The sequence below is a fragment of the Caretta caretta genome, chromosome 6, assembly GCF_965140235.1.
Source record: "Caretta caretta isolate rCarCar2 chromosome 6, rCarCar1.hap1, whole genome shotgun sequence".
NCBI lineage: Eukaryota > Metazoa > Chordata > Testudines > Cheloniidae > Caretta > Caretta caretta.
Window position 1 is genome coordinate 98,886,896 of NC_134211.1, and position 23,106 is coordinate 98,910,001.

The window sequence follows — 23,106 nt, forward strand, 5'->3', positions numbered from 1 at the left end:
CTGTATGGAGGGCTGAGTAGGGAACGCTGTGCCTCCCCAAACAGCCTGGCCCCCCCCTCACACTTTCCACCCCCTGACTGCCCCCCTCAGAACCTCCAACCCATCCAACTCCCCCCCACTCATTGTCTCCTAACCACCTCCCCCATGACCCCGCCCCCTATCCAACTCCCCACTCCGCTCTCTGCCCCCTGACTGCCCTGAACCCTATCCACCCTCCTGCCACCCAACAGGCCCCCCAGGATTCCCATGCCTATCCAAACCCCCTGTTCCCCCCCAACCACCCCCCCAGAACATCTACCCCATCCAACCGCCCCCGCTCCTTGTCCCCTGATTGCCCCCAAGGACCCCACCCCCTTACCCTACTCCCCCCCACCGGGACCCCACCCCGCTCCCCACCCCCTTACCATGCCACTCAGAGTGGCAGGAGTTCACAGCCGAATGGCCCGGCCAGAGACAGCCACGCCACCCAGAGTGCTGGCAGCGCATTGCGCTGAGGCTGCAGGAGAGGAGTGGGGGAGGGGCCGGAGGCTAGCCTCCCGGCCAGGGGCTCAGGGGCCAAGGGGCCAGGCAGGACAGTCCTGTGGGCCGGATGTGGCCCATGGGCTGTACTTTGCTCACCTCTGCAATAGGTGAGGTTATGGAAAAGTGGATTGCAATAGACTGCAATGTATTGTCCAAGACCACAAGATTCTAGGGTCTGATGGATCTTTCACTAGATAATCATCAATAGAGGGATGATTCCTGTTGGGGGTTTCCTGTGGCTCTTCCCTTGTTTCTTAGTTCCTCTTATTCTCAAGAACATCTCTCCTGAGCACAAGTTGCCATAGACACATGTTGTGCAGAGATGTTCTTGAGAATAAGAGGAACTAAGAAACAACCTATGAAAGACAGGGCATCCCAATATTTATGGGGTGTGGAAGTACAGATAAGGAAAAGTGTGATGAAATGTCATGCATATGCAAAAGGTATTAGGTGTGGTCAGAATTACAATATAAAAAGAAATTCCCTGGTTGGGTAAAAGTGGGAAGACCCAAAGGAAGAGCTTTGTAAATGTGGGATTGCCCCTTCAGAATTATCCCAGTCCAAAGCCAGGACAGACAGATTATGTCCTGGGCCAGTGATGACATAACACATCATGACTCTAAAATCTAGTACACAAACTTGTCTTTGTGATGTGCAAACACCACCTTTTCTCCATGGATAGGAGTTTGTTTTCCATATTTTACTTATTCATAAATAGGGCCCTACCAAATTCACAGCCATGAAAAAACAGGTCATGGACCATGAAATCTGTGTACTTTTACACTATACTATACAGATTTCACAGGGGAGACCAGAGTTTCTCAAACTGGGGGTCTCGACCCAAAAGGGGGTCATTGGGAGGTTGCAAGGTTATTTGGGGGGGGCATAGTATTGCCACCCTTACTTCTGTGTGGCCGTCAGAGCTGGGTGGCCAGAAAGTGGCATCTGCTGGCCAGGCACCCAGCTCTGAAGACAGCACTTCCAACAGCGGTGCAGAAGTGTGGCAATGGATAACTAGAGAGTGGCAGCTGCTGACCAAGGGCCCAGCTCTGAAGGCACCAGCACAGAAGTAAGGGTAGGATTACCGTACCATGCCATCCTTACTTCTGTGCTGCTGCTGGCAGTAGCATGGTCTTCAGAGCTGGGCTTCTGGCCAGCAGTTGCTGATCTCTGGCCACCCAGGTCTGAAGGCAGCGCCACTGCCAGCAGCAGTGCAAAACTAAGGATGGCAATACCGTGACGCCCCTACAATAACCTTGTGATGCCTCAATTACCCTCTTTTGGGTCAGCACCCCTACAATTACAACACCGTGAAATTTCAGATTTAAATAGCTGAAATCGTGAAATTTACTATTTTAAAAATCCTATGACCGTGAAATTGACCAAAATGGACTGAATTTAGTAGGTCCTTACTCATAAAATATGTAAGTAATCTTGACTCTTCGTTTCCTATTTAGTATAGGAAATAGAATCGCTGTTTTGCGCAGGCTCTCTTGTCACTATGCTGCAAGGCAGAGGTGGTTCACAGAAACCTTCCTGAAATAATCACGGAAAGTTAGTGGGGTAGAAGGAAATGTTCTCAGCCATTATCTCTTGCTCCAGAGGATGTTAAGAGAACATAACTAAACCCAATAATAAATCACTGCAAATACTTTGCTGCAAGCAAGGCGATTAAAGTATCACAGATTCCTACAAGACTATTTAAAGCAACTTAAATCTCTTGGATGTCTAGAAGTTTGGTACAGCCTCGCTGCTTGTATGGGCTTAGCCCTTGTAAAGCACTGCACAAAATTCTACAGAAAAGTGTGGCTTCCGCTCCATAGGGAATACTGATAGAAATGGGTCTTCTGAAAATGTTTTCTTTGCTGAAATAAGGTACTCATGAGGAACGGGTCACTGCTAGTATTTGTTTGCCCTAAATACTGTATTGGCTCTCATAGAGGGGTCAGCACTGCATTTCTTCCATACAGTTACTGTATCTCCAATGAGGTCAGTGAGAGTGCTATGTTTAGAAGGCCTTCAGGACAGGAGATGAATTTTGCCAGCATCACTCAGGTGCGGAGCACTTCAATCAAATGACCAACTGCCCCAAATTGAAAGGCAGGATCATTTGCAGAGGGAGGCCTGACAGATGTTGATTATTTCAACATTTGCCGATTATCTTACCACCCCTGTAGCTCTGCAACAGTCTGGCCAATCAGCAAGAGCAAGGGGGCTCTGGAACCCCTTTGCTGTCAGGACCCATGGAGCTGCTTATGGGAGTGTATCAGGAAACCATAGGAAACAGGAAATCAGCCCCTGTGCCCTAGAAAGAGAACCCTGCAATGTTAATGTCAGAGGGAAATATTATTTGCTCTTATTGGGAGATACTGTAAAAGTGAGAGATTCTCTCTTCTCCCAGAGGATCCCAAAGCACTTTACAAACTATATACATACACCACCACTGAAGTGCAGCCAGCTGGTAGGTGGCAAGGCCCACGAGGTTTGGGACTACAGTGCAATGCTTTTGGAACTCTGATTTGGTGAGGCAGCAAGGCAGAACGATGGGGATGGGTGCAGGAGAAGCTAGGGGAGCCAGGTGACTGAGGAACCCTGAGGAAAGTTTTGCTAGCCACTATGTGCTTAGCAGCTGCCCTTGGTAGCCCATGGGAAGAGCTGTGGCTAGGTACAGCAGAGGAGCAGTATGCTGGCAGGATACAGCTGAGACAGGAAGCTTTGTGGGCAGTGGGGAGGAACTGCAGAGCTAATTGAGGGGAGACACTTCCAATAGAAGCAAAGGGAGGTGGGAGCAGCTGTTTGCTGAGCGGTTCCCAAAATGGCCCACGGAAACTAGATGACAACTCACCAAATATTAGGGCCTGGTAAGTGGATCAAGGCCACATGCCAGCTGGCATGTGGCGTATTACACTATAGTGGAGGGGAGAAGGAAGGAGAGAAATTTTTGCCAAGGACATGCACCCCTTCCCATAAACTATACAGTGACAGGGAGCCTGTGAATCATGCAGCCATTTTTAAGGTTCCAACAATCCTCATTGCTCTGCTGCTGGTGGAAGACAATGACCCTGAAGCAAAATAACTTGATAAGCATGCTGGAGCATTCGCTCTGCACAGATTATAGAGAAAACTGCCATCGCTTGCAACACCAAGACACTTTCTGCAATGCCCTAGATTTTCCTTGGCACAGCCCAATTACGTGCTGAAGAGACTTGACCTCATTTACCCTAGAGAAATCTAACAAGAATACAGCTGAAACTGGTATTGCTTCAGCCCATCAGGAGGGGTAACAGATGTCATAGGCCACAACTCTGGCTTAGAGGGTAGGGAAGCTTTAAGGTGATCTAAAAAGAAAAGAAGAGGGCTTTTGCCCTTTTTTGTTTCTTTATGATATATAAAGAAAACACAGAATGTGTTGGGAAGGATAGTTTTTTCCTGGTTGTTACTTTAAAATATCAGGAATACCAAATTTGTTTCCCTGATGGGAAGTTTCTCAGACCTTAATTTAAGGGGAGGAGGTTGGACATTTAACAATGAGATTTTTTTTCCTTTCAACTGTTTATGTATTTGAGATAAATAGAGGTTAACAAAAAAGCAAAATAATAAAAAAAAAGTTAAACCAGTCTGAGTATAGATCTCTTCCCCTCTCAGCTGCTCAACTTTCGTTTTCTTAGTATTGGGGAGGTCAAAAAATCACAGTAGCTCTCCAGTCATACAGAGTCTTTTCCAGGTCAAGCATGGTAGACAAAACCTGAATTTCTAATGTATAAATGAAGAAAAAATCTGGGGAGAAAAGATTTCAGTCCTTTTTTGTAAGTCATAAAGAACCCAAAATGAGCATAAAGCCTTTTCCAGGTCATCTTAAATGCTCCCATCAAAACGCTTCCAGCTTGTGCTCGAAATAGAATCCTAAGAACAAGTTCTTTAATCCAGACTTTTCCAACCTTTCAGCTATAATTCTTATCAGATTGTGTTATACATAAACACCAAAAACCTGAAGACATACCCTGTGGCTAAAAAACCTCACACTGCCTTCTAACGTGATCAGGATCAATCAGATATAAACATAACGGTGCAATAATTTTTAGCGTGGGGGGAAGAATGAACAAAATAGACTTTTCTAAATAAAAAGAATAAATCCTTTAATTGCAGAATCCATCTGAAGTCAATTTTTATATACTGGGAAATTTAGGAGATGACAAATTAAGATGAGATATGGTAGAGTTCTATAAATAGTTAATGATATGACAAAGATCAGCCAGGCACTTATTTACTCTCTCTCTCCTAATATTAGAGCAATGGGACATCGTGTTAAATTGAAACTGATTAAATATACTTTTTAAAAACAATGCATTAACTTGCAGAATTCATTGCCACAAGGTGTCATTTTGACTAAGAGGTAAATAGGTTTCACAGGAAGGATTGGACATCTGTATTCTTAATGAAAACATCCACAGCTATATGAAGCACTGCATTTTCAAAGTACTCAGAACCCAGTTCCCATTGTTACACTTATGGCCCACTTTTCAAATGGGGCTATGACTCAATGTGCCAGCTCTTTTGAGCATCCGGTCCATAAGGAGTGGAAGTTACATGCATTAACTTATCTTTACCCTCCTTTTAGAGCCTCTAGTTGCATTATGAAGTTGAATGTTTATGTTGCTTTTCCAACATAAAATAGGATGTGGCCAAGAAAGCTACATGCAATGAAAGTTTAACTGCTACTGAGAGTGCAACCAAAACCCTGGGTCTGACCATCCTCAAATCTTGGAAAAGTTATCTCTGAATGCAGACTGAGCCAAGACCTGGGTCTAACGACCCATGAATTTTTTAACCAGGTCTGAACTTGAGTTGGGCAAATTATTAATATTATTGATCACTTTGTAACTTCTAATGCACGTTAACTAATTTCACATAATTTAGTATGTATTTTAAAAATATTCCATGTGAAATTGACCAAACTCCAGATAGGCAAGCACAGAGCCTTGTTTTGTGCAACTCTTCTGCATCTGATTTTTGGGCGTTCAGCATTTAGATTCTGTGGAGACTGACTCTTTAGCTACCTAGCTAGAATTCTGTGTGAGAAATTTCACCCTGCTAGATTTGTCCACTACATTTCTCCTCCAGCTGGTCAATACCAGGGTCTATTTTACAGATCCAGCTTCCATTTGTTTGAAACTATCTGCCCTGCTATACTGGGACAATGGTCTGGAGGAGCATCTCATGGTCAGCTCAAGGCCATTTGAAATGGACCCATGCTGATAAATACTAAATGTGGATTTCAGTAAACAATAGCATCATAGCTACCCAAGATAACTCTGCAATCTACAAAACTAAGGAAGGCCTGTACAATCTTGAATTAAGGCACATGCTCAACATCTCACAGAACTGGACAACTCCCACCGACTTCAACAGAAGCAGTGGGCGTTCAGCACCAACAACAATCAGGCTAGAAAAGAGTGGCATGGAATTCTGACACAGAAAATATACCTGCATTCACTTATTATTTATGAAAACAGTCTTTCCCTCCCAAAAAGTCTTCTTAATCCCATACTCTCCTTATTCATTCAAGCTATAATAACCACCTGCTACTCCATTTTTGTTTTTAATTGTAGTGCTCTGTACTGTACCAGCTTGTGTCCTTAGACTAAAAGCCCAGACTATCAGCCTGTTGGAGCACAGCCCTTGTTATTTGTTCGGCACAGCTCTCCTGCTATTAGTGGCTTTTATATTTACTGTGCTCTGTAAATAGTTTGTTTTTAATAAGTAACATTTTGGGGGTGAAGTGTATGAAGACATCATAAGATCAATCCAATACAGCTAGGAAATGCCAAATAGCCAAGTCTGATAGCAAAGTTTACCTGAATAGTGTAGGGAGCTCCAGATCATTTTATTTTTTTTTAACTCTGAACTTTCAAGAAGTATTTCAACTGAGGTGTCAGCTGTTCTGAAGAACTCAGCTGAGTCCCATCTGGCTTGAGCTATGAGACAGTCTGATAGTCTCAGCTGCTTTGAGCTCTGAGCAGAGTCACAGCTGGTTTGAACTTCAGAGCTCAGACACACCAGACCATGTGCTATGATGGATGTCAGCATGCCTTAAGTGCAGTTGCAAGACACGAGGTAAGGCGGAGTGTCTGAATAAAAGAAGTACTCCCAGAAGTGATAATACCTATCATAAAATGAGGCCTGGAATATCTTCTTGAATTTTCAAGAGGTTTTCCATATACTGAACACAATATTTTGCTAGTTCAATAGACTCCTTCCAAACATCTACTATTTTAAATTAGTGTTTGTGAAGTACAATGAAGATATAAATGACTGCTTCCTACCTGAATCAAGAATTACTAAGTTGGGCATCATTAATGATTATTAAAAATAAATGTTAATTCTAATTAAAATAATGTTAGTGGTATAATTGTTGTTGCTTTAAGCTGCTGTTCTGTTTGGAAGAATTAATTCCTGTTTACTTAAATATCAAACTGCTTGCTGAGCTCCAAGAAACAAGATTCTTCCTTTGATTTGACTCCAGGGATTTTTCTTTACAATTGTTCATATAGATCTCTCATAGAATTATGACAGTTGGGGGCACCAGTCTACATAAATTTATGAATTCCAATTTGATTTTATGAACTCTGTATGATGAGATCCTTAATGAAGTCTTTCACGGCATGCTGTCCTGTTAGGTTACATCATCCCTCTTGTAAGATGAGGGGCTGGAACCTACGTGTCTGTCACTGAATGGGAGTATGGAGTGTTGTAGCCATATTCGTCCCAGGATATGAGAGAGACAACGTGGTAACATCTTTTATTGGACCATCTTCTGTTGGTGAGAGAAACAAGCTTTTGAGTTTACACAGAACTCTTCTTCAGGGAGAGCCATTAAGGACCATCAGCAAATGAAAAACTTTGCCTTAACAGGCCAATGGAGACTATCAGCCTGTCACAGGGTCCACTCACTGCTAGGGGAGCCACCTCCTGGCTGCTCTGGGGATTAGCAGTTTACAGGTCTGAGGCCACAGTCTGCTGCTCACTGCATGCCCAGCTGTCACTCTCTCTGTGATTCCTGGTTCCCCTTCTTTGTGACTTGGTTCTCCAGCCAAGTCAGTATATGTGTTTCCCCTTCCAGGGTATCAAAGTCTCTTCTTATGAATGGACTGAGGCAGTCTTCCCATTCACTTTCCAGGTGGCTAGTAGGAGAACCCAGGCCTACCCTCTACTTCAGGTTCCAGCTCAGGGACTCTTTAGTCAGGAGTCAAGGTCTGTTGCTTCCTGAACCTTACTGCCTTTCCCTAAGCCTCTTCCATACCTCTTGGATCTCCCCACTTCTCTGGGTTTGCCAGCCTCACAACTCCCTCCTCCACAAGCACCAGCTTCTTCCTTACCCCAGGGGTGGTCAAACCCTGCTCCACGCCAAGCCTCAAGCCTCCACCCCTCCCCCTGCCTCTTCCCAACCAGCTCTGCCTCCTTCCCAGTACGCACCCCATCCCCACTCCTCTCCCTCCCTTCCAGCACCTCCTGCATGACATGGAACAGCTGATTGTGGCAGGTGGGAAGGAGGGGGGAGAAGTTGATCAGTGGAACCACCAGCAGGCAGGAGAGATGGCTGCCAGTGGGTGCTAAGCACCCAGTGGTTTTTTTCCATGGGTGCTCCAGCCCTGGATCACCCATGGAGTCAGTACCTATGCCCTCCTCCTAGAGAGGAACTGTAGGCTACTTACCTTTATAGCCCCCAAACACACCTCCCTTCTCCCATTGAGTGATTGCAGTCTACTTCCCTGCAGCCCCTTTCCATTGCCAGCTTCCTGCCTTTATAAACCCAGCCCAGCTCCTTCCACTGCTGGACTTCATCAGCAAATTAGGCCTTAGCACTTCCTAGGTTTCCTGCAGGTGTGACCTATAGGCCTAATTGGCCTAATTTACCCCTTCAGGCCTTGTGTGGGGTGAAGACCCCACCACACAGCCAAAGCCTATTGACATTTAAGTACTCTAATCCACTGTAAGGAACACAGAGGGTTGGCGACAGCAGCCTACAGGATTTGAAAGTGGAAAGACAGGAAGAGACACGGTGTTAGAAACTGCTGTTAAAAGGAGACTCTCTCTGGCAAGCAGAGCCCATAACCAGATAAGAAGGCTGGGGAGGTGGTGCACAAGGATCATGGACTCCCTGAAGGACACTGAGGCCTTATCTACCCTACAAAGTTAGGTTGACCTAAATCCACTTGTTTCAAAATAGTTTTGCAAGTGTCCACACCTAAATTTGTCTCCCAAAGATGTAAGCACCCCATTTCATCCACACACTAACGCCACCTCCCCGAATGATGCAGAATCTCAGCTGCCCTACTTTCATCAAAGTAGTACATGTGCAGATGCTGTACCGCATATGGCAACCTCAACAGTCCTCCAGCAGCTATCCCACAATGCTCCTACCCTCATGACAGTGGTTGCTCCAGTCACAATTTTGAACTCCACTGCCCAGAGTGTCATAGACACTGGAAACCTGCCCCCCTTAAAACTCCCAGTGTGTTTTTGAAATGCCTTTTTCTGATTGCCCACCTTTGAAGCATCCAACCATGGTGGCTCTGCACATACACACAGAGTTACTAGAAGCATTCCTTTCTGGAGCACGAAAGAAGTAATAGATCTCCCTGGCCTGTGGGGAGAAAAGGCTGTGCAAGCCCAGAGGGCCAGCTGAAGAAATATAGACATCTACATCCAGATTGTGCAGGGGATACTGAAACTGGGGCACAACAGGGATGAGCAGCATTCATGCATGAAAGCAAAGAAACTTCACCAGGCATATAAGAAGGCAAGCTTACTGATCATCCAACCTAAAGATTCCATAAGTAATTAGGTAACATGAAAATGTCAAAAACAGAACACACAGTGAAATTAATGGTGGGAAAGTAATTTTCCCTTCATAAATTAATGTCTTTGTCTCACACCCTCCCCCAATAAAAATACTGAGGATTTTGGAAGTGAGCTTGGGGACTGAAGACCCCTAGCGTCCCAGCAGTTATAGAGGAGAGAGAGAAACAGAGGCCAGCTCTTTACCTTACACCAAGTGTGGTGGAATAATAATAATAATATATCCTTTCTGTGTTCTATATACTGCTGTATTAATATTTGATTGATAATCTTTGATGAAATAATTCTGAGCCCGCTATTTGACAATCTTGAATCATTATTAAATCCAGACATGAAACATATGTATGGGTCACCCTCTTGCAGTGCTGCTAAGACGTTTTTAACTTGTGCATTTGCACTTTGTTTCCTGTTTATTTGTATATAATAAAGTTCTATTTTTTTAAACTTAGAGTACATTTATTAGTTTACACCAAGCATAAATGTCATATTACAAAACTGATAGCGGCAGTCAATAACCCATCCAGAATCAAGCTTTATATATATGATGACAGACTAGCTTACAAAAGCATCACACAACACTACAAGGGCTGGCTGTTAAAAAGTTCTTTTAAGGCCTCCCTCTGCTGTATATCTCCACAGTTGTCTCTTCTATTAGCCCTTGTGTCTGGCTATTCAAATTCAGCAGACAGCTAGTCCACCTTGCTGCTCCATCCTGCCAGTAGCGTTTCCCCCTTCGCCTCACAGATATTATATAGTACACAATATGCAGCTATAATGAGATCCAATCTAGTCATTAAATATTGCCAGCAAGCTTTTAATCTACCAAAAGCACATACAACAGTCATCCTGCATGTACTCAGCTGATAGTTGAATCTTTCCTCAGTGCTGTCGAGTTGGCCACGGTACAGTTTAATGAGCCAGTGGAGCAAGGGGTAGGCTGGGTCCACCAGAATCACTATTGGCATTTCAACATCACCGATAGGAATGTGTTGGTCAAGCAAGAATGTCCCCGCTTGCAGCTTTTGGAAAAGTCCTGTGTTCTTCAAGACAGAAGTGTTATGATACACTGTAGCTTCTGAGTTAACTAGGGTGCAAAAGTGTCCTGGTTCAATATCTTAGGTGACTACTTAAAGGATTGTTTCAGAGGTTTGAGATTGGTGAGACACACGTAGTGATAAAAATACTTTTATTAAATCCCAGATTAGTACAAGTATAATCATGACACTGCTAAGGTATGAAAAAATTCCAGAAGAATGTTCCGCAGTATGGATATTCACAAACTTTACAGGGAACACCTGCGGTAAGGAGCCCCTCTTCCCTGAGTTGGTTTCCACCACCTAACCATCCTGATTTCCCAACTAAAGACTGGGCTACACCTCTTAAATACACCTTTCCCTTTTGCTCACACATGTCCAGGACCAAATCTGATTAAGTTTCAGCCCCCTGCCCAATTTTCATATTCCAGGAGACCAATTTGAGGGTTCTGGCAGTTTGCATGCCCAGTTTGTGTTAATGCATTTCACAATGGGTTTGACATGTCAGTGTGGTTTCAGAATACCCAAAGAGTACGTTAAATATACTATTTTAAGCCCAAACTGTTATTATTGTGGTTTGTGTGTTTATCACAAGATACATATTGCTAAGTCTAATGACCCTTGTGTCATTCACTCATGCCAATTATTCAGGCCTTGTGCTAACTGCTAGACCTCAAACTTAAGTCTGTTTTAAGACAACCCTTCACTTTGTGTAAGGTAAGAGGGCAGCTGGCAACCTACAACCAGTTCTGTGGGTTATACCTTTCTACCTGGCCCCACACAGGTTGATTACCTTATACTGACACACATAGAGATAGCCCTTTGCAGAAGAACAGGTGGTGTGCAAAGCTTTCCACGTTTCGGTGTATACCACCACAGTAGGCAAGTTTAATTGTTCCTTGAAGACATCTTCTTCAGGTTGACCGACTGAATGGACAGCAGCCAATTTGTTAAAAATGTGTGCATCTGGGTTAAACCCTGGCGAAGATGCCATGAATAACATATATAAAGAATTGAACCCAAGTCAAGTTTGTCTTACATAACAGGAATTATGGGATGTTGTGTTACCTACCCCAAATTTCTAATTGCACTAAGTGGTTGTTGTTTTTTAAACGCATGTCCAAACATCCAGCTTCTTCCTTTTCCAACTTCAGATAACATTTTGGGAAATACCAATTTAAAAACTGCTTGTCTTTAATTAAATCTGGATTTTTTTCTAATTCTTAATCCTTTAGGGTTGGGGTGATGGTCTTTAAAACATATTTACCATAGGTTGAGCAGATAATTTTCTGGCCCATGTGTTTATGCTCTGCCTGTTTATTATAGTCCTTGATTAACTTATTTATTTTTATTTGGGTTTCATTGAATAATTTGGCTATATTATGCATGTCAAGACAGTATTTTTTTCTGCTAACCTTTTTACTTCTGAAATTTAAGGGGTTACCCTTCCCTGACCACTCCACAGTGATATTAGTGAAGCATCTCTGATGATCCACCAATACTTGCATAACCATGGAAAAGTGCTCCTTTCTGTTTATGTGCTCACTGGCATGGTGGGGTGATTCCAGAATAGGGTTATGCATCCTGTCTATCACCCCACTACAATTCAGAAACCCCATTGTTTCAAATCCATTCACTATTTCCTGCACATTGCCAAGAGTCACACTTCTATGCAGCAGGATATGTTTAATGACCATACACACTTGGATGATAACAGCCCTGGCTGTGGATTTTCCAACCCCAAACTGATTGCACTCTGACCAGTAGCAATCTGGTGTTGCAAACTTCTACTAGAGCACGATTGCTACTTGTCTCCAAGTAAAAGGTTTGAATACACAGCGTGAAAGCCTGGCCTCATTGAAGTCAATGGCAAAACTTCAATTTGCACCCCAAGGCCATACTTGAAAGGCCACATGGAGTCTGAATGGATGTAATTAACAACACAATAAGATACATGGGTGAAATTGCTGATCATTCCATGTTGGGGTTGAAAAGAGGAATCTTGCAAAGTGTAACAGGTTGAAATGATTCCATCTTTGTTAGCAAGGCAACCCTGTGCACAGCACCACCTATTGTTTGGGGTTAGGCGGAGCGAGAGGGGAAGCACAGAGTCGGGACTAGCGATCAAGCCAGTTAGTAACACCAAGGTGAGCTCTGGTCAAAATTACGCTCACCTGAGGGAAACAGAAGGCCAGTCTCGCTCTGTTGCCATAGTGCCTACCAATGAAAAACTGAATTAACTTTTTCCACACACTTTTGGAGAGGAGGGACTTACGTTCTAGTTTTTACAGCCTCATTTGTATGTGATCATGGCATTTTGCCAATAATTTTAGCGCAAGTTACACTAGAATTAGAGTATATAGGTTTGCTATTTGTGTTAGTACTTTAACAACAATAACAACAACAGGGCAATATTTTGAATAGCTCTATTGAACTAATTGGTTGGGTGACTTATGCTAAAGAGTTAATGTTAATGACAAAGCCAATAATTCTGCATGCAACTAACAATTTGGTTTAATTATATCCTTCTCTAATTCTTCAGTAGTCAAGTGTTACCAAGATTATAGCTCTGAACACCCTGAGTATCAGCTTGCATGTCTTACTGTTGCAATGCCTGTGAAATCTCAGAAGATTTTCAAAGCCAGCTTTGGAGGAACATGCCCTACAACCTATAAGGTTAAAAATATTAAGAAGTTCTCCCTTTCCTATTTCTTTGCCTTCACTTTCAGTTGCAACAACATTCTTTGGTGCAAACCCAATGCACACCAAAATACTTCAGTGCTAGTTCCAGTCAGAGACTGAACATTTTTCTTATGTTAACAAACCTGAGAAGTAAGCCTGCCAGGCCATGTGAAAAATATAGGCTCTGTCATGTCCCCAGAATGCAACAGCCCTCTGCAATTTAAAGGAATGCAACATGTGACCTGGTGTGCCTAGGGCAGCCCTCGCTGGAAATGCCACGGTCAGGGCAGGCTGCAAAAGGGAGAACAGATACTCCCAAGACTGGTGGTTAACACCGAAGTTAAACTCCCCAACCAATCACAAACTGTGTTTCTGATTTCCCACACTGGTTATCAAGAAGCTAAAAAAGAAATCACACAGCCCCCTTTACTGTATTCCGGTTCTCTGGCTCCCAATCAGCACCTAGACTCAGTATAGTGAGAAGTTATTTGAAAAACTCTGCTCACTATACAAAATGTTCTTTTGATCCCCAAAGGGTCAGCCACATTGTCAGGTCAATATTAGGTTGGATCTTACCCAAAATACCATGCTGCCAGTGTCTAAAATGAAAAGTTTATTATAAAGAAAAAAGAAAGAACAAGAAGAGTTGTTAAATGGTAAAGCAATCAAATACATACAGAGACTATCAAAGACCATATATCAGGTTCTTAGCAGTATTGGTGAGTCTGCTGCCTGAAAAGTCCCTCTGGAACACATAACAGTTTGGATGGGTCATTCAGTCCTTTGTTTAGAGCTTCTGTTTGTAGAAAAGTTACTCCAGAGGTAAGAAGCAGAATTGAAGACAAAATAGAGTTGATGCAGCTGCCTTTTATATACTTTTGCCATGAGGCTTGCACTTTCTGTGCTCCAAACACAAGCTTCACAGCATATGGCAAAGTCTTAGAGTTCTTTGTCCATAGGCATGCCCCGACATGGCTTGCTGACTCATCAGGCGTAGTTATGGGTGGCGGGTATAAAAGACGAGGGAAGGCTCTGCCTTCCCTGCCTGGAGCCGCTGCCGTGGGATGCTGGGCTGGGACTGCTCTGGCCGACCGGCACAGTTGGGATGGCTCTGGCTGGATGGCCCACGGCTAGCCAGCATGGCTGGGGCTGGCTGGCCCAGGGTTCAGCCGGCCCAGGGTTCAGCCAGCCCAGGGATCAGTCGGCTGGGGCTGGCTCAGGGCTCCTCTGGCGGCAGGGTGGGAGATGGGTCGGGGTTCCAGCTGGCCCAGGGCTTCTCTGGCGGCAGGAAGAGGGTGGAGGCAAGAGGGCTCAGGCTTCCTGCCATGAAGTATGGGGCCTCATGCAGCAGGGGTGGGGCCACAGGGCTAGCCTTCCCAAAGTGGGAATCCACCCACCGCCCAATGATGTAGTTCCTGGCCTTTCAATGGATTTATTGTACTGCTGATGTCCCTTGATGGGCTATCAAGCAGGCTAGGCAGTGCTGATGCCAATCTGTCTGGAGGTGTCACCCAGATGCACAGCACAAGTTTGGAAATACAGATCTACCATACATATCTATAGCTCACAATACAAAGGTGATACAAACATATAAACAAGATTATCATACTTGGGAAATGATAACATTTTCACAGATACCTTACATAGCATATCTGGCACAACTCAGTGCAATTTTACAATATTGGTATTCACAATATCCTGAGGTTTCCCCCAGATTCCATACAGCATCACACAGTTGTGCTATGTACTGTATATAATTGTAGGATCAATTTACTATTTATTTCTATTTAATAACCTTTAAAATGTAACTTATGAGTGAGGACAGGCTGAATTTCACCCTGTAGAATTAGAACATGGAGCCTAAGGAGGAGGGTTTTTTGGTGTATGGGGGAAAATTCAAGAAGCTGAGAGGCCATAGAAGGGAAATAGAAATTATGTCGCATGGTCTAGTATTGAATTTGTTTTTACAAACTATACAGTGTCCTTGATATGAAAATAAAACTCCAGTTTAAATCATTTGACGGTGGTATGCGGTTCCTGAAAGTAACTTTTTGTTAGTGATTTTTAGAGGGTGAAACATGAATAAACTGTGTGTTGTGGTAAAAACACCCCCCTTTGATAAAGCATCACTCCCTTTTGTAGCACTGATGTCAGAAACACAGATGTGAGGATCTGAAGTTAAGCATTTTCGTTTGTATTATGACAGGACCCTCACTTCAGTGTTTCAGCCCAAAAGAGGCCCTACTCGCCTAGAGAAATAGCATTAGAGAAATTGCCTGGGCACCGTTCTGATTCCCATGCAACATCCTGAGCCAAATGGGCACAGCTGAGTGGTGCAAGGCCCAACTCCTAATAGTCTAGTACAGGGGTGGCCAACCTGTGGCTCTGGAGCCACATGCAGCTCTTCAGAAGTTAATATGCGGCTCCTTGTATAGGCACCAACTTCAGGGCTGGAGCTACAGGCTCCAACTTTCTAATGTGCTGGGGGGTGCTCGCTACTCAACCCCTGGCTCTGCCCCAAGCCCTGCCCCACTCCACCCCTTTCCACCCCCTCCCCGAGCCTGCCATGCCCTCACTCCTCTCCCTCTCCCCCACAGCTTCCTGCATGCCAGCGAACAGCTGATCAGGAGGTGCGGGAAAGGAGGGGGAGGTCTGATTGGGTGAGCAGGAGGTGCTGTGGACAGGGGACTGCTGACATATTACTGTGGCTCTTTGGCAATGTACATTGGTAGATTCTGGCTCCTTCTCAGGCTCAGGTTGGCCACTCCTGGTCTAGCAGGTAATGAACACCCACTGGTGTTTAATGTCACATGATTTCTTTCCAGTTCCACCATTAAGTAATTTACATTGATGTCCCTTCATTCTGTGACACTTAGTACAAATAAGTCACTTGGACAGACCTACATAGGACAGGGCAGTAATAAAGGAGAACAGCAGATTCCCATTTTCAGCCCACGCAGTCTGTAAATCTTTATGAGCAACAACATTTACAGGTCTGAAGATTGCTATTAGGAGGACAGTCAGTGGGTGGCCACCCCCTGATGTGCCCTTTCATGGTCTCAAGATATCCCTACAAGTACCCCCACTTTAGTTGCCTCCTACCAGGGGCTTCTTCAATAACTCATTTGTCCATTTGCAGCTCTTCTTGGGTTCTGGTTTATTAAATTAACAAAGCATTCAAAATAAAGTTTTCAAGTCCTTCCATTTACCCTCTTCCTCCTCCAACCCTTTCTTGCCTGTTGGCTCACTCCCCAAGCACCAGGCTGAAGCCTGCTCACTCCCAGCAGCCTCTATCCTCCACTCTGTTCTAAGAATACTCCTATGACTTCCTGCTGCTGTTTATAAGGGAACCAGGTGATCCCTGTTCAGGTCTGACTCCTTAGTAATCAGGGTTGGCTGGCCCTGGGCCTCTACCTTAAGAAGCAAACCACCCTGTTACACAGACAGTATATATGGTTTAGGCGATTTTGTTTTTTAAAAAAGGCTGGCTCAGTAAATTACTTAGGAGGACACAGATTATTCAGGAAACTGTTGAGATTGAATCTCAAATCTGCCACAGATCTGATGTTCATGGGGTCTACGCATCTCCCAGCCCTTTCAAAAGCTATTTATAGTGGCTAATTGTCCAGCTGCATTACATCTTCAGCTAGATCCTCCTTCCAAACCAAAATGAAATTAAAGCCCAGAGGAAGTCAAAAAGACACATTTAATATTAAACTTCAAATACAGGGATGGTGGGGAGAGAAATGTTTTCCAAACAGAAAAAGGCAGAACCAACAGAGAGACATTTTTCATTCTAAGGGGATATTTTATTTTAAAAAGATTAACAGTATATATGTGAGACAGTGTAGGAAAACATCTGAAAGTGCTTCAACTATCAGATTAAAGAACAAAGTGATACAGATGAGAGAGCAGCCTTTACAAAGCAGATTAGAACATAAGAGATGAATGCAAATGGAGGGTCAAGCAGCATGAATCCAAGAGAGCAAGGATTTGTGGAAAGCATAGGAGAGGATGGAGGGAGGGATTTAAGATGCACTGTAGCAGAGGCTGGAGCTGTTACAGCAGCATTGCAAGGAATGGATGATGTGCGGGCTCCTGTCAGTGGTGGTTTAGGAGAATTATGTTTGCCTGCTGATTCCTCAGATGTGTTTATCAACTGTGTACCAGGACAGATGGCCCCCAGCATTTTGCAGCTTTGGGAGAAGGACGCAGAATCACTGATACCCTCTACTGCTGCACGGCAACTTGCTGTTGTTCTTAGTGCCTTGGCTGGAGTGCAATCTGCCTAGGCTACTTAGCAGCTACAGCCCCACTTTAGAACAGGCTTTTGTAATTATCAAAGCAGCCAACTGTGACAACGACTGGCTGGAGGAGGATTCAGCAGTCCAGCTGTCATACTAAACAGGATATGTGCTGAGAGGCAGAGGGATGAGGAAGAGAGAAACGTGCTTAACCATAGCACTAGGAGGTACAAGGGGACTAGGCACGTTAAATGTTTTAATTTCAAGCTGAGCACAAGATTTTACCTACATAGTTCCCAGTTAAGGACCAGGTTCATCCCTGATCTGGAGCAGGGACAGAACCGAGATTTGCATCTCCTATTCATGAGAAGCCTAGACTCATCTTGGCTTCTGGCATAGGCTAGGGCAGCTCTGAGGCTTGCCCTAACTCCTGAGGCAAATGGGCACTGCAGAGGCATGAAATTTCCATGGCATAAGAACACCCTGGCCATCTGATCTCTTCCATCCCATTCCAAGTCTGCCTGGAGACCCCCTAGTGCCAGAGCAGGGGCCTCCTGTAAAGGCACGCAGAATCAGTGGCTCTGCACTTGCACTTGGGCCCCAAAGAAATGACGTGGGAGTAGCAGCTTTCATATCATACGTCCCTGTGGTGAAGCATAGGCTTAGATAGAATGCTTAGGATAGGATAGAGTCCCATCCTTAAGAGATGAGAGGTGCAGTACTGGGAGAGGAGACAACTTTATCCTCTCCAGTCAGAGCCAGTGTTAGGTATAAGCAGACAACTGCTTCAGGCCCGGAGCAGTTCCAGGTGGCCCCCTATTAATTATTAGCATGTGTTGTTTTTTGGGGGGAAATATTCCTACTTAGGGCCCCCAATGGGCTACTCGTGGCACTGCCTCCAGAACTCAGGTCCACATGGCAAAAGGGTGGACTCAGACTGGTAATTAACCAAGTGATTTTTTGCAGGGGACAACAGATGACTTCAGGAAAGCCCTGACAGTGCAATTCAGTTCTATTGATCAATGCTTGTAGGTTTTTGATTGCCGTGTTCTGCAGGCAACAAATTTAATCAGCTTGTGGGAGTGCTACAGTGATTAGGCCCAACTGTAAAACTTGACTGAACTTCCTTTGCAATAAAAACAGCCTTGCTAATTCAAGATGCTTAGTAGAACTGGAACTACCTTTCCCTTGTAAAGCAAGGTGAACATTTTGCTGGCATGCATGTGTCTGATTCGGGCCACAGATCCACTGTACTTTCCTGGGGCTTTCCCCCTTGCAGACATCGTCCTCGTATCAAGAGATAGCCAACAACAGCTTTCATGGGGAAGCTCATTTTAAGTTTTACACAGAATACCAGTTCCTGTCACCATTCACTTAAACAGGATTCAAAGATACCAGCAATTCTGCTATCCTTGCAAAAGAACAGGTCTCAAGAGCCCTGGAAACCATTCCTGAAAATAAGGAAAAACAAAGGCAGAAAAAAAGTAAATTAAAGTATTCAAAATAGCAAAGAGGGATGTTTATAAACTTTCTCCTACCTTTTATCTTATCTTTCTCCTACAACTATTTTTCACCGTGGAAACTTATGTTGCATAAGATCTCTCTGCACCAGATCTATCTATTTTAAAAATTTTGTTTGATTACATGAAATTTAAAATGTAAAGGAGCAATAATCAGGCAACGAACAACTGAATTTTCCACTGAAATTTAACACCTCATCCCTCAAGTTATACAGTGGATGCTTCTGGCAAGGGCCTAATGCACACATCCTGTTTTGTCTCTGTTTCTTTGCAAATTCAGTATTTAAGAAAAAAATCCTTCAACCATATTCCATATTCAGGGCCACCAGTTTCTCTCGTCACCATTAGAGCTCTTGTCCTCACCCACTTCTGAAAATGCTGCTGCCATTATTAATTCAGCCAATTGCTTGCCTTTTTCCCCCTCCCAGAGTTCCAGAACAAACAGGTGACAATTAGTGTCTGTGATGTATCCTGTTGCAAGCCACTTGTAATTCAATGGCAACACTGAATTCAGATATTATTGATCAACTTCTAAATGACAAGTCTAAACACTATTGAATACTTTAATAGGGCCCCAACTCCTATTTCTCAACCCACAAAAGTATACAGACAACTGTAAATAACTTCTAGTCTGTAAGTCTCTGATGTTCTATATACCAGTGGCTTAAAGGTAAGCTGCCACTAATTATTTATTTAGTTTACAAATCCAAGCATTGATCCCTAGGTAAACTAAATCTGTAAATATTCCCTTCTGTTCTTACTGCCAGCTCAACAGGAGAATCCAGCACTGTCTAAATTAAAATCCACTTCTAGCATATCCCATTTCTGTGACCCTCTACTGCTCCTGTTATACTTTGTTAGGCTTTTTGCAGGTTACCAGTGATAGCTGTGTCTGTGCATTTACAATTGGTAGCTGGGGGAAATAAACCATTGTATTGCTTCATTTTATTTATTTCTATTGCAGGTAGCTTTTGGCATGGATTTCAATTTGCTAGATGGCAATTTGATGCCTTTTCTTCAAACAATACCAATAGTTCTGAAGGGAATGACGCATTATATTAAAAAGTCTTATTTGCAGATGAGAGCTTAGAGCATTCTGTGACTGTGTATACACAAACACACACCAGGGTCATTAGCTAACCACAAACACACAGCATGGAGATTAAAATTTACAGCTTCTGTGTCCAAAAAATAGTCAACCTGGTGAGTCAAAAGAACAGCTCCACTAACTCAACCTAGAAGGAATTAACATGCTTTACTTGTTAAAAGCTCTGACACAATCTTTCCAACAGAGGGCAGTGGGGTACATGTAACATTAGCTAGTGTACTGCATGCTCTGAAGTCAGCAAAGCTGCTTACTGTGACTTGATGAATAAAGATATACACACACACAGTAATTCCAACTTGCTTTCTCTGTTTACAGTCCCCTATTAAATTTATACTCATATTAAAATTAACCTCTTAATTCCCTAAAGTAGTTTTTCTTGACCAAATTGCTTATCTTGCATAATTATTTCTGATGACTTGGAAACAAACTGTGACAATATCAAATACATGACTGGTTTGCTGAGTTCAGACACTAGTTATGACACTAGTTTTTATATTTAAAAGTATTTCCTTTGTTACAAGTGAACATTGATTCAGTTTTTCCAGAGTCATTTATGTGTATTTTGTTGCCTGCTTTCCTAAATCATACATATACAACACACACAACCCTAAAAAAAGCCCGCATCTCATCTAACTTTCTAATTTTTGGATCTATGAATTGCACTCAGGTGGGCAACATTACAGCAGAGGCAGTTTACACAATTATGTACAACACTGGAGGCATGTTCAGGAGGTGCACTGACCTGATGAAGACAATTTGGCAGGAATGCATCCTAGGAAGGAACCAAGCAATTCAGAACGAAGAAGATATTGCAACTAAGATTTTGAGGAATGCAGGTAAGAACTAATTAATCATTCTTTACACTTAAAGGGTTTGATCTTATTCCACTAAAATTCACCATGAATTAGCAAAAATGTCTAGTTGTCTCTGAAGCTGCATTTTTCATGGAAAAAGAGTTTCAGTCAAAGAAAATTCACACAGCTCTATTTGCACCAGCTCAGGCTAGGGCCCAAACAGTTAAAAGCTAATAAAATAGACTAGTTATTAAAGGCCAAACTCTGGCCTCACTTTTATAATTACCAAATAGTGCTGTTGAAGTCACTGGAGAAACACAAGTGCAAGTAGGGGCAGAATCTGGCTCATGATGTTTGGGAAAAATCCAAAGATCTTGCAAAGATTGTAATGATTCAAAAAGGACCTTAGAGGTCATAAAACTGTACTTAGGGGAAAAATAACGGTTGTCTTTTCTACAGATGGAAGCTAAAGTAGTGCTGACATAATTGTTTCAAATGTTTGGATGTAAACTGGTTTCAAGAGATTCTTATGAAAGCAAAGATCCTGGGACTCTGACACCTCAAGAATGACATGGTGTACAATGTAAAACCAGATGGATCATGTCTCTCCATAAGGGATAAACCCTAATTTTACAGTTATGCCTTCATTAGAAAATAAACTTTCATTTCAATCAGAATTTCACATACAGGACAAGATATGAATTTTGAATAATATGTAAAATTCACGTTTCCTATGTTCTGAAAGTGCATGTTTCATGAAGTATTCCAGTTATGAAGTCCATTGGGTCACACGGAGTGTATTGTGCATTTCAGTGTATTGTACCTGCTCATGCCTTTCGATTATAAATTCTTTCCCTGTTCTTCGTTTGGTACACTTCTGTTGTATAACACCATGCACACCTATAGAATTATACAGATAATAAGACACATTGCCTGAGATCAGAATAAATCTATTACACAGTCAATATACGGACTCTATCGTGGAGTCACAATAAAATACTGTCATTTCACTTTTTAATTTTTCTGCTTTTTTTTTCTTTTACTTTTCAGTTGTTTGGAAAACTTTCTTAAAATAGAAAAAATAACAGTATTTTCCCTTACCACACTTATTGTCTTTCTCTCGGCAACCCTTTAGCTTGTCTACACTACACACGTATGTCAGTATATGAGCGACACAGTTATACCGACCGAACTATGTTATTAAGAGAGCGTCTCCAGTTAACATAGCTACTGCCTCTTGAGGAGGTGGGGTACCTATGTCGATGAGAGATGCTCTCCTGTTGGTATAGGTAGTTTCTTCACTAAGCGCTACAGTGGTGTAGCTGCATCCCCCTGCACCTCTGTATGCGTAGACAAGTCCTTTCTTATGGAGCAAAGTGTCAACATTTCTTTTGTTTTGTTTAACTTATTTATTCATATGCTAACATCACCATAGATGGCACCTATGGAATGAGACAACAGATTCATTAGTTAACTCTCCTTGCTGGCTGTCCTTGCTCCTTTCTCACTGGCAGTATGGCTGACTGGCTCTGTAGCCTGGTCTTCCATAAACACCAACATTTTTTAGTACATTTCTCTGAAAGTGACAGATTTTTGGGTCAGGGGATGGGAAAGGAGAGGGGAAGATATTTTGGAAGTAATTCCATACCAGACTGTATCAGTTTGAAGGAAAGCGACATTTGGGGTCCAATGTCCCTTTAAACCCACTCTCAGATAATCATTGCATATCTCTTATTTGGAGTGAAGCCCTTTTAAACAAACACCTCACAGAATAGTGGGCCTGTTAAAGTTGGAGAACTAAGCACTTACCAGTGTATCTACACTGCAGTCACTGGGCATGATTGCAGCTGGAGCTGTCATACCTGAGCTAGCTTTAATTTAGCTAGCTTGCATCCTGGAGCAAGGAAGACACTGTTAGGTTGAAATCTGTTTTGACATGGTTTCCCCAGTCTCCATCTTGGATTAGCTAAACAACAACTAGGACTCCATTTTGAACACCTTCCTTCATGGATAGTTTGGCCCCCTTTTTCACATTAGCACGGAAAAAGGTTAGATCATGTGACAGCCTAGTCTGCTCAGCAACCACACGTTACTTAAGGGGTAGCTCAACTGTTACTCTGGGCTGTCCATCTGAGTGGCAGACAGTCTCTCACATTAGGAGCCAGTGGAGGTGAGCCTAGTGTGACCAGTTGTCCGGATTTTATAGGGACAGTCCCAATTTTTGGGTCTTTTTCTTATATAGGCTCCTGTTACCTCTCACCCCCTGTCCCGATTTTTCACATTTGCTGTCTGGTTACCCTAGGTGAACCTGTAGCTAGACCAGGACTTGTAGTTAGTGATACC

General features: G+C 43.1%; 1 long non-coding RNA gene across 1 annotated transcript in view; it reads left to right on the plus strand.

Moving 5' to 3' along the window:
• The window catches only part of LOC125638407 (uncharacterized), a 35,655-nt gene extending 14,856 nt beyond the window's left edge, over nt 1–20,799 (plus strand). Inside the window, exon 4 of the long non-coding RNA XR_007357213.2 lies at nt 20,637–20,799. This is a non-coding gene — a long non-coding RNA (uncharacterized LOC125638407). The remainder of the gene's footprint in view (nt 1–20,636) is intronic.
• The last annotated feature ends 2,307 nt before the right edge of the window (nt 20,800–23,106 follow it).